Below are 14,891 nucleotides of genomic sequence, written 5' to 3'. Positions count from 1 at the left end.
TAACGCCATGAGTGAAACACTTCAAAATAGAACGTTTGGTGGTGGCGTTACCCACCGTATAGGAAGTATTAGACCCAGACACGGCGCACAATTATCGTGGCGCTCCGAAGTCAAATTCCACATTAATGTATTCACACTTAGAATGTATGTCTTCATTGATTGAAGATATACTTCACTTCGTGTGTTGCACATCTAAGTCATCAATATGCATAAGGTAGGATGTGTGCCTGATCACAGGACATTTGAGGATTCCAGGATATTTAGCTCACACCGTAACTTGCAAAACCTCTTCTCATCCAAGGGCTTGGTGAAGATATCTGCCAATTGTTCTTCAGTTTGACGTGTATGATATCAATGTCTTCTTCACAACATGATCTCTGAGAAAGTGATGACGAATTTCAATGTGCTTTGTCTTCGAGTGCTGAACTGGGTTCGTTGGCAATCTTGATGGCGCTTTCGTTGTCGCAGTAAAGTGGCACTTGCTTCAGATGAATGCCATAGTCCTTGAGTGTTTGCTTCATCCACAGAAGCTGAGCGCAGCAAGATCCAGCAGCAATGTATTCAAATTCAGCAGTGGAGAGAGATACACAGTTTTGCTTCTTTGAAGACCAACATACAAGTGATCGTCCCAGAAAGTGACATGTGCCTGATGTAGACTTGCGATCAACTTTGTCACCAGCATATCAGCATCCGAAAATCCAACCAAATCAAACTCTGAGCCCTTTGGATACCATAATCCTAGAGTTGGGGTGTGAGCCAAATATCGAAGAATTCGCTTCACAGCTAAGTGATGCGACTCCTTTGGTGCCGCTTGAAATCGAGCACACATGCAAACACTAAGCATAATATCTGGCCTAGATGCACATAATAAAGTAAAGAACCAATCATGGAGCGGTATACCTTTTGATCGAACTCTTTACCATTGTCGTCAGACCCAGATGATGTTTGGCTGGGCATGGTGTTGTGAGCCTTTTGCCAGGTCTTGCATACCGAACTTCTTCAGGCAATCTTTGAGATACTTCTCTGAGATATGAAGATGCCGTTGCCGTTGTGTCGTATTTGAAGACCAAGGAAGAACTTTAGCTCCCCCATCATGGACATCTGATATTGCTCTTGCATCATATATCCAAACTCTTCACTGTACTTCTGATTGGTGCAGCCGAAGATAATGTCATCCACATATATTTGGCACACAAACAGTTCACCATCATATGTCTTCGTGAAAAGAGTGGGATCTAGGGAACCAGGTATGAAGCCTTTGCTCTTCAGGAAGTATTTGAGTGTGTCATACCAGGCCCTAGGGGCTTGTTTGAGGCCATACAGTGCCTTGTTGAGCTTGTATACCATGTCAGGATGTTTTGGATTTTCAAAGCCAGGCGGTTGTGCAACATACACTTCTCTTCAATCTTGCCATTGAGAAAGGTGCTCTTCACATCCATTTGATATAAAAGTATGTTATGATGATTTGCATAGGCTAGAAGTATGCGTATGGCTTCCAGTCTAGCCACAGGAGCAAATGTTTCATCGAAGTCAATGCCTTCCACTTGAGTATATCCTTGAGCAACGAGACGAGCTTTGTTTCTGACAACTTGACCATGCTCATCTTGCTTGTTGCGGTATATCCATTTGGTGCCTATTATGTTGTGCTTCCGAGGATCAGGACGCTTAACCAGTTCCCATACATTATTCAGCTCAAACTGTTGAAGCTCTTCTTGCATAGCTTGAATCCATTCAGGTTCCATGAAGGCTTCTTCAACTTTCTTGGGTTCTGTTATTGAGACGAATGCGAAGTGCCCACAGAAATTTGCTAGCTAAGTTGCCCTTGAACGAGTGAGCGGACCAGGGGCATTGTGCTATCAATTATTCTTTCAATCTGCACTTCATGGCAGCGCGAGGATGTACAGGACGAGGACTTGCTCTTGCTGTTCATTGTCGTTGTTGGAAGGAGTATCTTCAGGCTGAGCATTGTCTTCATGTTGATCAGGTGCTGAAATGATAAGTTCTTCTTCAGGATGAGCTTCAGAAGGTATAATTTCTCCAGTTCCCATTAGCTTGATTGATTCACTGGATGGAACTTCATCTAGCACATTTGGCAGCTGCTCTCTTTGTGAACCGTTGGTCTCATCGAACCGCACATCCACTGTTTCAACCACTTTGTAATGAAAGAGATTGAAGACTCTGTAGGAGTGCGAATCCTTTCCATATCCAAGCATAAAACCCTCATGTGCTTTTGGTGCAAATTTTGAGGTGTGATGTGGGTCCTTGATCCAGCACCTTGCGCCAAATACTCTGAAGTAACTGACATTTGGCTTCTTGCCAGTAAGGAGCTCAAGATGTCTTGTTCAGTAGCTTGTGAAGATAACACGATGATTGTATGAGTATTGAAAGTGCGTTATATCGACTAGAGGGGGGGTGAATAGGCGATTTTTATGAAAGTCTTCAAAACGTGAGAGTTATGAAGACAAACAGTGAAGATTATGCCTATTACTATGCAGCGGAAGTTAGATTACACTAGGCCAGCCATGGTCATGTATTCAATAGAGTGAAAGCGCAATGACAAACAGCTTCAGTGTAATAAGGATCAGGTAGGAAGAAGTTATGAAGCCAAACAGATCATACATTCATGTTGTGAAGACAAAAGATAAAGCAAGCACGCAATGGCTTCACAATGAATAACTGTAAGTAAAAAGGAAGTGTAGATGAAACCAGTGACACGTCGAAGACAATGATTTGTTGGACCAGTTCCAGTTGCTGTGACAACTGTACGTCTGGTTGGAGCGGCTAGGTATTTAAACCGAAGGACACACAGTCCCGGACACCCAGTCAAGGACACTTAGTCCAAGACACCCAGTCCTCACCGTTTTCTCCTTGAGCTAAGGTCACACAGACCTCGCCCAATCACTCTGGTAAGTCTTCAAGGTAGACTCCCAAACCTTCACAGACTTCGTTCACTGGCAATCCACAATTTCTCTTGGATGCTCTGAACGCGACGCCTAACCGTCTGGAGGATGCACAGTCCTCAAGTGTAATAAGTCTTCAAATCACACAGAACATGAAGACTTAAGTGATGCCCAATTTACTCTGGCTCTGGGTGGTTAGGGCTTTTCTCCTCACTAGGAATTTTTCTCTCAAAGGCTTCGAGGTGGGTTGCTCTCAAACGACAAAAGCCGTGCACTGAAATCTGAGCAGCCAACCGTTTATGGTTGTGGGGGTGGACTATTTATAGCCACTTGGCAGCCCGACCTGATCTGTCCGAAATGACCCTGGGTCACTAAGGAACTGACACGTGTACCAACGGTCAAATTTTGAACTCACACGACAACTTTACTTGGGCTGCAAGTAAAGCTGACTTGTCTGACTCTGGACAAGATTTTCTCTCAAAGTCTTCGCTCGAAGACATAGGATTTGAATTAGGCATCACTACAGTCATTCTGACTGGTTCTTTTGGACCCCACTTAACAGTACGGTGATTCCTATGACACTACATAAATGAAATAAAACTACGAAGGATCTAAGTCTTCGAGTTCAATAAGCTTCATAGGGAGTCTTCTCATGTCATTGTCTTCAATATGAATATCTTCATAAACCACCATTGTCTTCAATGTCTTGGTACATTTTTAGGGGTCATCTCTGGTAATAAAACCGAATCAATGAGAGACTTCTACCTGTGTTTGCCTGCAATTCTCACAAACACGTTAGTCCCTCAACTAGTTGTCGTCAATACTCCAAAACCAACTAGGGGTGGCACTAGATGCACTTACAATCTCCCCCTTTTTGGTGATTGATGACAAACTAGTTGAAGTTTTCAACGGGGAACATAATTTGTGAAATAGTAAAGGAATTTGTCTTCATAAGTTGCAAGGGCTCCCCCTGAAGATGTGCATATAAGTAATTTGCTTCTTGAATGCAAATGCACATGGCAGGTTGTACTTGTGGAGATCCACTTCAACTTATGACGACAATCCACTATGCATGAAAGAGTATACGAAGATAATGACATGCATAGTGGAAAATGGACGTCTGTAGACTGAGATGAGTGCGGAATTTATCGTCGCACATGCGGAATTTATCTTCACAAAACGGAGTGACAAACAGGTAGCAGACGACCATCAAGGCTAAGTGTTACAACTCAATGAAGCAAATGTAGCAAAAACGGGAGTTGTAAGCACGAAGCAAAATGTAGCAAAAACGGGAGTTGTAAGCACGAAGCAAAATGTAGCAAAATATAAGGCACCCGCCCATAGTGACCCGCTTGAAGACTATAAACATCATATGCTTCTCCCCCTTTTGTCAGTGATGACCAAAAAGGTTTGAAGACATAGAGTTTCTACGCGTTCCCAGGCGCAGCAGGATTCGGTGGAGTTGTTTGGTGGCGGTGCAGATGAGCTTGGTGCAGATTCGACGTGTGTTGAAGCAGGTGGAGATGATGTCGCGTCGTCGTCTTCTTCAATAATCCGGGCAGACACGGTGGCAGCAGAAGAAGAGAATTCTGACTCTTCAAGTGATGGTGTGCTTCGCATCACAGCTCTTCTTGGAGGCGTGGAGTCAAATTGGAATCTCTCTCTGAAGCCATCCTCTTGCAGTTCAGCTTCATTGCTCATCATGGTGAGGCCTTTCCAAGTGCGGCGACAGGTCTCGTGTGCGACAAACGCATTCTTGGTTGCCAGATTTCTGATGCGATTGACGTCTTGCATGATGCTTCTCATCTGCCGTTTGAGCCAGTCGTGATGCCTATCTTGCTTTTGGTGAAGAGCCACAAGAAGCTCTCGGTCATTGAGTGCTCGAGCGCGCTTCTTGGGTCTCTTGGCAGCTGTGCTGTCAGTGGCTTCAGTTGATGCAGGGGCACGTGTGGTGCCAGCCATTGGATACACTCGGGAGAGAGCTTCAACACCTTCAATATTTTGAGTGAAGCTCTGGTGTTCTGCATTTTGAAGACTTAATGGTTGCTTGCCAGGCTCTGGATATATTGCTTCAGCAGATGTGTCCACATCTGGCAAAAATATCCTATGGTTGCGGGCTGAGGGTTGATAGGAGATTGCAGAGTGAAGCTTGATCAGCCTCATAACCCAAGGAGCATAGAACTTTAATCCAAACAGTTCTGAGGCAGACGCTGCAAAGTGACGGATGAAGAGATCCTGTGCATTGAAGCATTTGCCATGAAGAATGCAGAAGATGAGAGTCTTCATTGCACCATCAATTGTTGCATATCGAGAGTGTCCCTTTACAGGCCATAGAGTCCGCCTTATGATGTGATATATTGTTCTGGGCAGGTACTCTAAGTCTTCAACGAAGAACCTAGTTGGATAGGGTGCATTAGGAGGCAGTGGCTTCATCATTGAGAGCATCTGACTCATATCTGGCTCAGGACGCTGAAATATGCTCTCAATTGCTTCAGCATGGAGTTGGCACCCTTCTTCAAAGAATTCGCCAGGAGTGGGAAGGCCGGTAAGCTCAATTAGGTCGAAAGCATTGGCTTCATGATGGATATTGCCTGTCATCCACTCCAGAATCCATGTCTTCGGATCTCTGTTATAGCCTTTGATATGCAAAGTGGCATAGAACTGGAGCAGAAGCTCTTCGTTCCAGTGCTCTTCATCAGTGATAAATGGCAGCAAACCCACTTGCTTGAAGCAATCCAGTGCTTCTTCCAGACCAGGCAGACCAGCAACAGCTTCAACCTCAAGGCGCTTGTGAGGAAAGATGCGGCCTTGGTTGTATAGGATGCATGAATAATAGCTGCGCTGTTGATGGCTCCAGAACCTATCTGATACAATACGTTCCCTTGAATAAGGGTTCTTGGAGCGGTCGAAAAATGTGTTATCTGCCCTGAAGCCGTTGATGTTGAAGGAACCAGGAGCTGATGCAGGACCTGGGAACCTTGGCAGTCGTGGGATCAGCTTCTGGACCTGGGGTCTGTACGCAATATGATAGTTGAATTGTGGACCTGGGGACTCAGGCACGTCTCTGGAGAACTGCTTCTTGTTGTGTGCGGGGAGTTGGAGCTTGTGGTATCTCTGCACTCTTCGGTGATGAAGCCGGATAGTCGTCAGCAGCCTGAGCCCTTGGCCCTTTGCGAAGCCTACGGAATGTAGGCGCCGGTGGAGTTGTAGTGGGTTGGGGCTCATCTTCCTCCTGTGGGCGATCTGCCCACGATGCATCTTGTGTGATTGGCGTCAATGGACGACCAATACTGATCAGTTCGCTTGTCTCAAGCTGAGGAAGGGCTGCATCACCTTGCACATTGTCTTGGAGACCAATGTCTTCAGCAGCGTTGGGTTCGTCTGCTGGAATGTCTTCAGCGTTGGGTTCATGCACAGTCAACTGACGATCTGCGTCAGGATAGCGGACGGAGAGGGGTTCAACTGTCAAGGGCTCTGTGGGAGCAGCCCGAGATTTCTTGGTCTTGCGCTTCTTGATGATGGGTTCAGAAGGAGAGGCTTCAGAATGTTTTCTCTTCTTAGCTTCAGCCTCTGCAGTCCGTGTCTTCTTGAGCTGTGAGGCGGTTGATCGACTCTTTGGCTTCGAGCCAGTCGTTGCAGCGGGGAAGACAATCGGAGCAGTTTCTGACCTTGGCGCTTCAGGTTCAGGCACAGCAGCCTTCTTTTTCTTCTTCGCGGCCATCCTGGGGTCAATGCCGGGACGCCCAAGTGCCTTGCGCTTCTCTGCCTCATTGTAGGCCTGCACGCAGCGATCAGCCAAAGTCTTCATGCGCTCTCGCGAGCCTTGAGCTTCAGCACGCGTCTTCAGAAAGTTCTCTTTCAGCTCGTGCAACATGATCTTGAAGTTTTTCACTTCTTGCACGCTGAGCTTGGCCACGTGCTTCTTGAACTGAGCCTTTTCATAATCAATTTTCTGCTTCAGTTCTACAATTCGCTGGGCTATTGCAAGTTCTGAAGCAATTGCACCTTGAAAGGCAACGCTGAGGCCTATGGGCAGCTGCAGATCATCGAAGCTTATGTCTGGTGTGTCAAACCATTCATCAATGAAGTTGTGGATGACGGCGACATCAAACAGAGGCAGATTGTTGAAGATTTCGGCCTCCTCCTTGCTCTTGATGAGCTGCTCAAGTGCGTCATCTCCAAGATCTTCATCGCTTGATAGATCAATGTTTTCGCAGCGCAGAACGGCTGCAGCTGTGAGCTCTTTACCTGTGTGTGGCTGAGGCTTCTTGGCTTCTTGTGGCTTGGAACTCGTGATATGTCTTCAGACTGCACACTGGCTCAGAGGTGCAGTTGCCAATGGCTTCGCTCGTGAGATTTTAGGGAGAAGCGGCTGCTTTGAAGCTTTGGAGCTTTTGGCTTCTTTGCTTTGGCTTCGGAGCCAGCAGGGGCGTCATCTGACTCAGTATCTGCTGGAGGGTCATTCACAGCAGTCCCTTGGACTAGGATGCGAGTGATGAGGCCAGCAAGATTGGCATACGGCCCGATGATATTGGGATCGGCGTTGCGTGTGCCATCTGCCCTTGGTGAGGAGGGACCAGGGTTGAAGTCAAGCCCAAATTTCTTCTTGTTTATCTTCGCTGACTGTTGTGCAAACTGAAAGTTGCGCTTGAAGAGATTATCATCGCGGCACCAGAGAAGTGATGACGGATGTGCTTCAGCTGGCTGTGGTCCTCTCACCATGCATGGATAGAAGCCTTGAGCAATGGCTTCGACTCTGGACCTGGGTACGAGATTTTTGTATAGTACGTCTCCCCACGGTCTCTTGATGGCGCACTTCTCCGCATATTCCTGAGTGACGAAGCGGTAGTGGAACCATTGCTCTGCCCAATATCTTCGAATCCATTGGATTCGTGTCTTGCGCTGACCATAGCTTTCTTCAGGATCAGTTTTGTACATCTCTGCCAATTCATCAGGCAGATCTTTGGACGTTTCACCACGTCGCTGTCTGCCTCCCTTCCTTGCTGCTGTTTCTGAAGCCATGAATAACTTGGAAGGCTTCAAGATGTTCAAAGGCTTCAAAGGCTTCCTTTTGCAAGAACTGGCTTCAGGCGAGTTGATGTGATGCTGCAAGTACTCTGCAAATGAATGCAGACTATGAGAACCAAAGGATTCTCCCACGGACATGTACCTGTGACAGCATTAAGGTGCGAGGGAAGGGGAAGAGGTCATATGCATTCTCAGAAGTTTTGAAGATAAATCGGTTTAGAAGACATTGACCTCTATCGTGCGAAGACATTCACTCATAGATAAGAAGTTGGTTCCAGATTTGTACGAACCCACAGATCAGTACAAGTGAGGAATCTAACTACTTTATGAAGCACAAGTGAATATACTAGGCATGTTATGAGATGCAGCGAGAGATCTAACTGGTGTGAAGAGAAACTTCTTATGGTGAAAGTGACAGAACCAAGAATCAAAAGAGGCTGTAAAAAGAGGTTTTATTTACCCACTGAACTGCTAGACGAAGTGAGAGTTGAGGCCGAGCAGTTCGATCCTCCGTGCACTAACTTGGCAACGGAAGACACCTACGGCGACGGCGGAGAGAGCGATGTCTGCTGTCGGCGTGAAAAAGGCATCGGAGAGGTTGCGGCAGTGAAGCGCTTCGTCGCCGGCGTCGTCGAGTGCTAGCGGTGGTGCTAGGGTTCGTGCGAGGGTGGAAGAAGGAGATAATGACCGCAGTGAATCGTGTATTTATAGGGATAGAGGCGGCACTGCGCTATTACGCAGGTACCCCTGGCGGTTCGCATTTGAGGCACGCGTGGCCAGTTAGAGGAAGATTGGGATTTGTTCCATGTCCCACCACGCCTAAATTGTCGGGCGGTCGTCCTACTTCTCCGGATCTTATGTGGAGGAATGAGCATTAAAAACGGACTTTTATGGTTGTCACTATGTCTTCAGCTGACAAGGACACAGTGAAGACATTTGACAGTTTCAACAGAATGCATATGACTTGGAGAGATAGAGTTTGAGATAGAAAGCATAGAGAGGTTAGGGTCCGATCACATTCACTTAGTTCAAAAGATTCAACCAAGAAGACATAGCTATAAGTGAATGCTGTAGAGGACAGAACATCAGTACATATATATCCATATAATCAACGCAGTGAAGATAATCATGAAGACATATTGAGAATGAAGCCAAACCAAATGTGAAGACATTGAGAGGTAACGCCATGAGAGAAACACTTCAAAATGGAACGTTTGGTGGTGGCGTTACCCACCGTATAGGAAGTATTAGACCCAGACACGGCGCACAATTATCGTGGCGCTCCGAAGTCAAATTCCACATTAATGTATTCACACTTAGAATGTATGTCTTCATTGTTTGAAGATATACGCTACTTCGTGTGTTGCACATCTAAGTCATCAATATGCATAAGTGTTAGGATGTGTGCCTGATCACAGGACATTTGAGGATTCCAAGATATTTAGCTCACACCGTAACTTGCAAAAACCTTCTTCTCATCCAAGGGCTTGGTGAAGATATCTGCCAATTGCTCTTCAGTGTTGACGTGTATGATATCAATGTCTTCCTTCACAACATGATCTCTGAGAAAGTGATGACGAATTTCAATGTGCTTTGTCTTCGAGTGCTGAACTGGGTTGTTGGCAATCTTGATGGCGCTTTCGTTGTCGCAGTAAAGTGGCACTTGCTTCAGATGAATGCCATAATCCTTGAGTGTTTGCTTCATCCACAGAAGCTGAGCGCAGCAAGATCCAGCAGCAATGTATTCAGATTCAGCAGTGGAGAGAGATACACAGTTCTGCTTCTTTGAAGACCAACATACAAGTGATCGTCCCAGAAAATGACATGTGCCTGATGTAGATTTGCGATCAACTTTGTCACCAGCATAATCAGCATCCGAAAATCCAACCAAATCAAACTCTGGGCCCTTTGGATACCATAATCCTAGAGTTGGGGTGTGAGCCAAATATCGAAGAATTCGCTTCACAGCTAAGTGATGCGACTCCTTTGGTGCCGCTTGAAATCGAGCACACATGCAAACACTAAGCATGATATCTGGCCTAGATGCACATAAATAAAGCAGAGACCCAATCATGGAGTGGTATACCTTTTGATCGAACTCTTTACCATTGTCATCAGGACCTAGATGATGTTTGGCCGGCATTGGTGTTGTGAAGCCTTTGCAGTCTTGCATACCGAACTTCTTCAGGCACTCTTTAAGATATTTCCTCTTGAGATATGAAGATGCCGTTGCGTTGTTGCCGTATTTGAAGACCGAGGAAGAACTTCAGCTCCCCCATCATGGACATCTGATATTGCTCTTGCATCATATATCCAAACTCTTCACTATACTTCTGATTGGTGCAGCCGAAGATAATGTCATCCACATATATTTGGCACACAAACAGTTCACCATCATATGTCTTCGTGAAGAGAGTGGGTCGAGGGAACCAGGTATGAAGCCTTTGCTCTTCAGGAAGTATTTGAGTGTGTCATACCAAGCCCTAGGGGCTTGTTTGAGGCCATACAGTGCCTTGTTGAGCTTGTATACCATGCAGGATGTTTTGGATCTTCAAAGCCAGGTGGTTGTGCAACATACACTTCTTCTTCAATCTCATTGAGAAAGGCACTTTTCACATCCATTTGATATAGAAGTATGTTATGATGATTTGCATAGGCCAGCAGTATGCGTATGGCTTCAAGCCTAGCCACAGGAGCAAATGTTTCATCGAAGTCAATGCCCTCCACTTGAGTATATCCTTGAGCAACGAGACGAGCTTTGTTTCTGACAACTTGACCATGCTCATCTTGCTTGTTGCGGTATATCCATTTGGTGCCTATTATGTTGTGCTTCCGTGGATCAGGACGCTTAACCAGTTCCTACATTATTCAGCTCAAACTGTTGAGCTCTTCTTGCATAGCTTGAATTCATTCAGATTCCCTGAAGGCTTCTTCAACTTTCTTGGGTTCTTGATATTGAGACGAATGCGAAATGCCCACAGAAGTTTGCTAGCTGAGTTGCCCTTGCACGAGTGAGTGGACCAGGTGCATTGATGCTGTCGATTATTCTGTCAATCTGCACTTCATTTGCAACACGAGGATGTATAGGGTGAAGTCTTTGCTCTTGTTGATCTGTGTTGTTGTTGGGAGGAATGTCTTCAGGTTGAGCAATGTCTTCATGTTGATCAGGTGCTGAGATGATAAGTTCTTCTTCAGGATGAGCTTCAGACGGTATAATCTCTCCAGTTCCCATAAGCTTGATTGTCAAACTGGCTGGAACTTCATCTAGCACATTTGGTAGTTGCTCTCTTTGTCAACCATTTGTCTCATCAAACCGCACATCCACTGTTTCAACCACTTTGTAATGGAAGAGATTGAAGACTCTGTAGGAGTGCGAATCCTTTCCATATCCAAGCATAAAGCCCTCATGTGCTTTTGGTGCAAATTTTGAAGTGTGATGTGGGTCTTGATCCAGCACCTTGAGCCAAATACTCTGAAGTAACTGACATTTGGCTTCTTGCCAGTTAGGAGTTCATAAGATGTCTTGTTCAGAAGCTTGTGAAGATAAACACGATTGATTGTATGGCATGCAGTATCAATGGCTTCAGTCCAGAATTTTCTTGGAGTCTTGTATTCATCTAGCATTGTTCTGGCCATCTCAATGAGTGTTCTGTTCTTGCGTTCGACGACGCCATTCTGCTGTGGCGTGTATGGAGCTGAGAATTCATGTGTGATGCCCAAGGTATCCAGATATGTATCAAGGCCAGTGTTCTTGAATTCAGTGCCATTGTCACTTCTGATGTGCTTTATCTTGGCGCCAAAATTGTTCATAGCTCGATTTGCGAAGCGTCTGAAGACATCCTGCACTTCAGTCTTGTAAAGGATTATGTGCACCCAAGTATATCTAGAATAATCATCAACAATTACGAAGCCATAGAGGCATGCAGAAGTAGTAAAAGTTGAGTAGTGAGTGGGACCGAAAAGATCCATGTGGAGTAGTTCGAAGGGTTGTGTAGTAGTCATGATTGTCTTCGAAGGATGTTTTGCCCTTGTCATCTTCCCTGCTTCACAGGCACCGCATAAATGATCTTTCTTGAACTTGACGCCTTCGATGCCTATGACATGCTTCTTCTTTGCAAGGGTGTGGAGGTTCCTCATGCCAGCATGCCCAAGCCTTCGATGCCAAAGCCAGCATTCTGAAGCTTTTGCAAGAAGACATACTGCAAGTTGTGGTCCTGCTGAGAAATCTACCACGTACAAATCATCCTTTCCGATACCCTTCAAACACTAGAGATTTGTCAGATTCCATTAGCACCAGGCAGCGATATTTGCCAAACATTACAATCATATTCAAATCGCAAAGCATTGAGACAGACATTAAGTTGAAGCCAAGGGATTCAACAAGCATGACTTTATCCATGTGTTGATCCTTTGAGATTGCAACTCTACCTAGACCCAATACCTTACTTTTACCAGTGTCAGCAAATGTAATGTGGCTCTTGTCGGATGGACGTAAAGTTGAGTCCATGAGAAGGCTTCTTTTGCCAGTCATGTGATTTGTACACCCACTGTCAATAATCCATTCTGAAGACTTTGAAGTCACTGGTGTCGTACCCTACAGTGCAGTTAGGGGGATAGGCTTCACGAAGGGTATTGTGAAGCATAAACATTTGACGAACCAGTGGATTATGAAAACTTAGATCCAGATTAGGACTAATAGGGAGAGTAGCATGCGATTCAGGAACGAAGTACATAATGATGCCATTCGGGCATTTTATCTTGCGCCCTACAAGATTTTTAAGGTCCCCAGCAATAGCATCAGAAGATTTTGTTTTTCTGCTGGAGACCTTTCCCTGCAAAAGAGAGTTAAGCTTTCTTAACCACCCACATCTTCAAGGGTGGCTTAGAAGCAATAAGTCTAAGTGCAGCATCTGAGAATTTTGGCTTTGAAGCCTTAGCAAACAGTCTAGCAGGTGGACAATAATACTCATAGGAATAAGCAGAATAAGTTTTGGTCATATGAACATGACGGTTCGATGAACCACTCTCATATTCATATGCCTGAGTATGGTTCCCCTGCAAAACATTTGCGTTAGTGCGACTCAGGTGAGTCCCCTGTTTGTATGAAGCATTTGGACCATATGAAGCCTTTGGTCTGAGGTTTGTCTTCTTCAAGTGAGGTGTCATGAAGACATTCACAGGAAGATTTTCCAGACATGTTTTCGGAACCCAGATCTTCTTCATAGGCGGTCCATTCCTGCAGTTAGTACCAATGTACCTGGCAAACACTTCACCATTCTGATTCTTAAACAGTTTATAATTTGCACCAAAGGATTCATCAATGATAATTGGGTTAGCACAAGTGAAGCCAGATAAACTGGATGGATCTGCTGAAAGTTCCTTTACAGCCACCCATGTAGTTTTGGGGTACTGCTCAGGTTTCCAGTAAGAGCCATCTGCATTGATTTTCCTCACAAATCCAACACCCTCTTTCCTAGGGTTCTTCAGGATCTGCTTTTTGAGGACATCACATAGTCTGATGCCCTTGAAGACTTTTGTACATCCCTGTTTCAAGCAATGTCTTCAACCTAGCATTCTCATCAGCAATAGCAGTGGTATCCTCAGCAGAGGGGTTAGTTACCACATCAACAGTTGAAGATATTCGAACAGCAGTAGCAGTGGAACATTCAGCAACAGAATTAGCATTATCGCGCTCAATGCATTTAAGACATGGTGGTTCAAATCCTTCCTGAGCGGACTGATCTGTTCGGAGCAAAGTGACTCGTTTTCCTTTTGAAGGTCTTCATGAGCCACCCTCAATTTCTCAAGTTCTTGCTTCCTTTGAAGATAATCATAGGCAAGCTTTCATGAGTTGTTGAGAGAGTATCATGACGATCTTCAAGTTCCTGATACTTAACGTGAAGGTTTTTTATGTCTTCAATTAAGGATTCAGATCGAGTCATTTCAGCACCCAACAGATCATCGCTTCTGTCTAACAGTTTTTGAATATGTTCCATAGCTTTCTGTTGTTCAGTTGCAATTTTAGCAAGTGTTTTGTAGCTAGGTTTTGAATCACATTCAGAGTCATCGTCACTAGATGTTTCATAGCGAGTAGTGCGTGTGTTTACCTTGGCACCGCGGGCCATGAAGCAGTAGGTAGGAGTGGAGTCGCTCTTGTTATTTGTGTCGGTGTCGTGATGCAGTCATTGTCTTCAGTGTTGAAGATGGACTTGGCGACGTATGCTGTAGCCAGACTCGCAATGCCAGAATCAGACTCCTCCTCAGACTCCACCTCTGCCTCCTCAGATGGACTCCTCCTCTGAATCCATCTCCTTTCCAACAAACGCACGTGCCTTGCCAGATGAGCTCTTCTTGTGTGATGAAGACTTTGATGAAGACTTGGAAGAAGACTTTGAGTATTTCTTCTTCTTCTTGTCGTCAGAATCATATTCCTTGCTCTTCTTCTTCCTTCTGTTCTCATTGTCCCACTGTGGACACTCAGAGATGAAGTGTCCAGTTTTCTTACACTTGTGGCATGTTTTCTTCTTGTAGTCATGAGCTGAAGCTTCATCATTCCATGAGCTTGATCGTGAAGACTTTCCGAAGCCTTTCTTCTTGGTGAATTTTTGGAACTTCTTCACTAGCATTGCAAGTTCCCTTCCAATGTCTTCAGGATCATCAAAACTGCTGTCAGATTCTTCTTCAGATGAGGAAACAGCTTTTGCCTTCAAGGCACGAGTTCGCCCATAGTTTGGACCGTAGATATCTCTTTTCTCAGAAAGCTGAAACTCATGTGTGTTGAGCCTCTCAAGTATGTCAGATGGATCGAGTGTCTTGAAATCAGGACATTCTTGAATCATCAGGGCTAGGATGTCAAACGAACTGTCAAGTGATCTCAACAGCGTCTTGACGACTTCGTGTTTGGTAATCTCAGTGGTGCCGAAGGCTTGAAGCTCATTTGTGATGTTCAGTATCCTCTCTTGG

Source organism: Triticum urartu, chromosome 5 (genome assembly GCF_003073215.2).
Source record: "Triticum urartu cultivar G1812 chromosome 5, Tu2.1, whole genome shotgun sequence".
Classification (NCBI taxonomy): Eukaryota; Viridiplantae; Streptophyta; class Magnoliopsida; order Poales; family Poaceae; genus Triticum; species Triticum urartu.
This window is presented reverse-complemented; position numbering follows the sequence as displayed.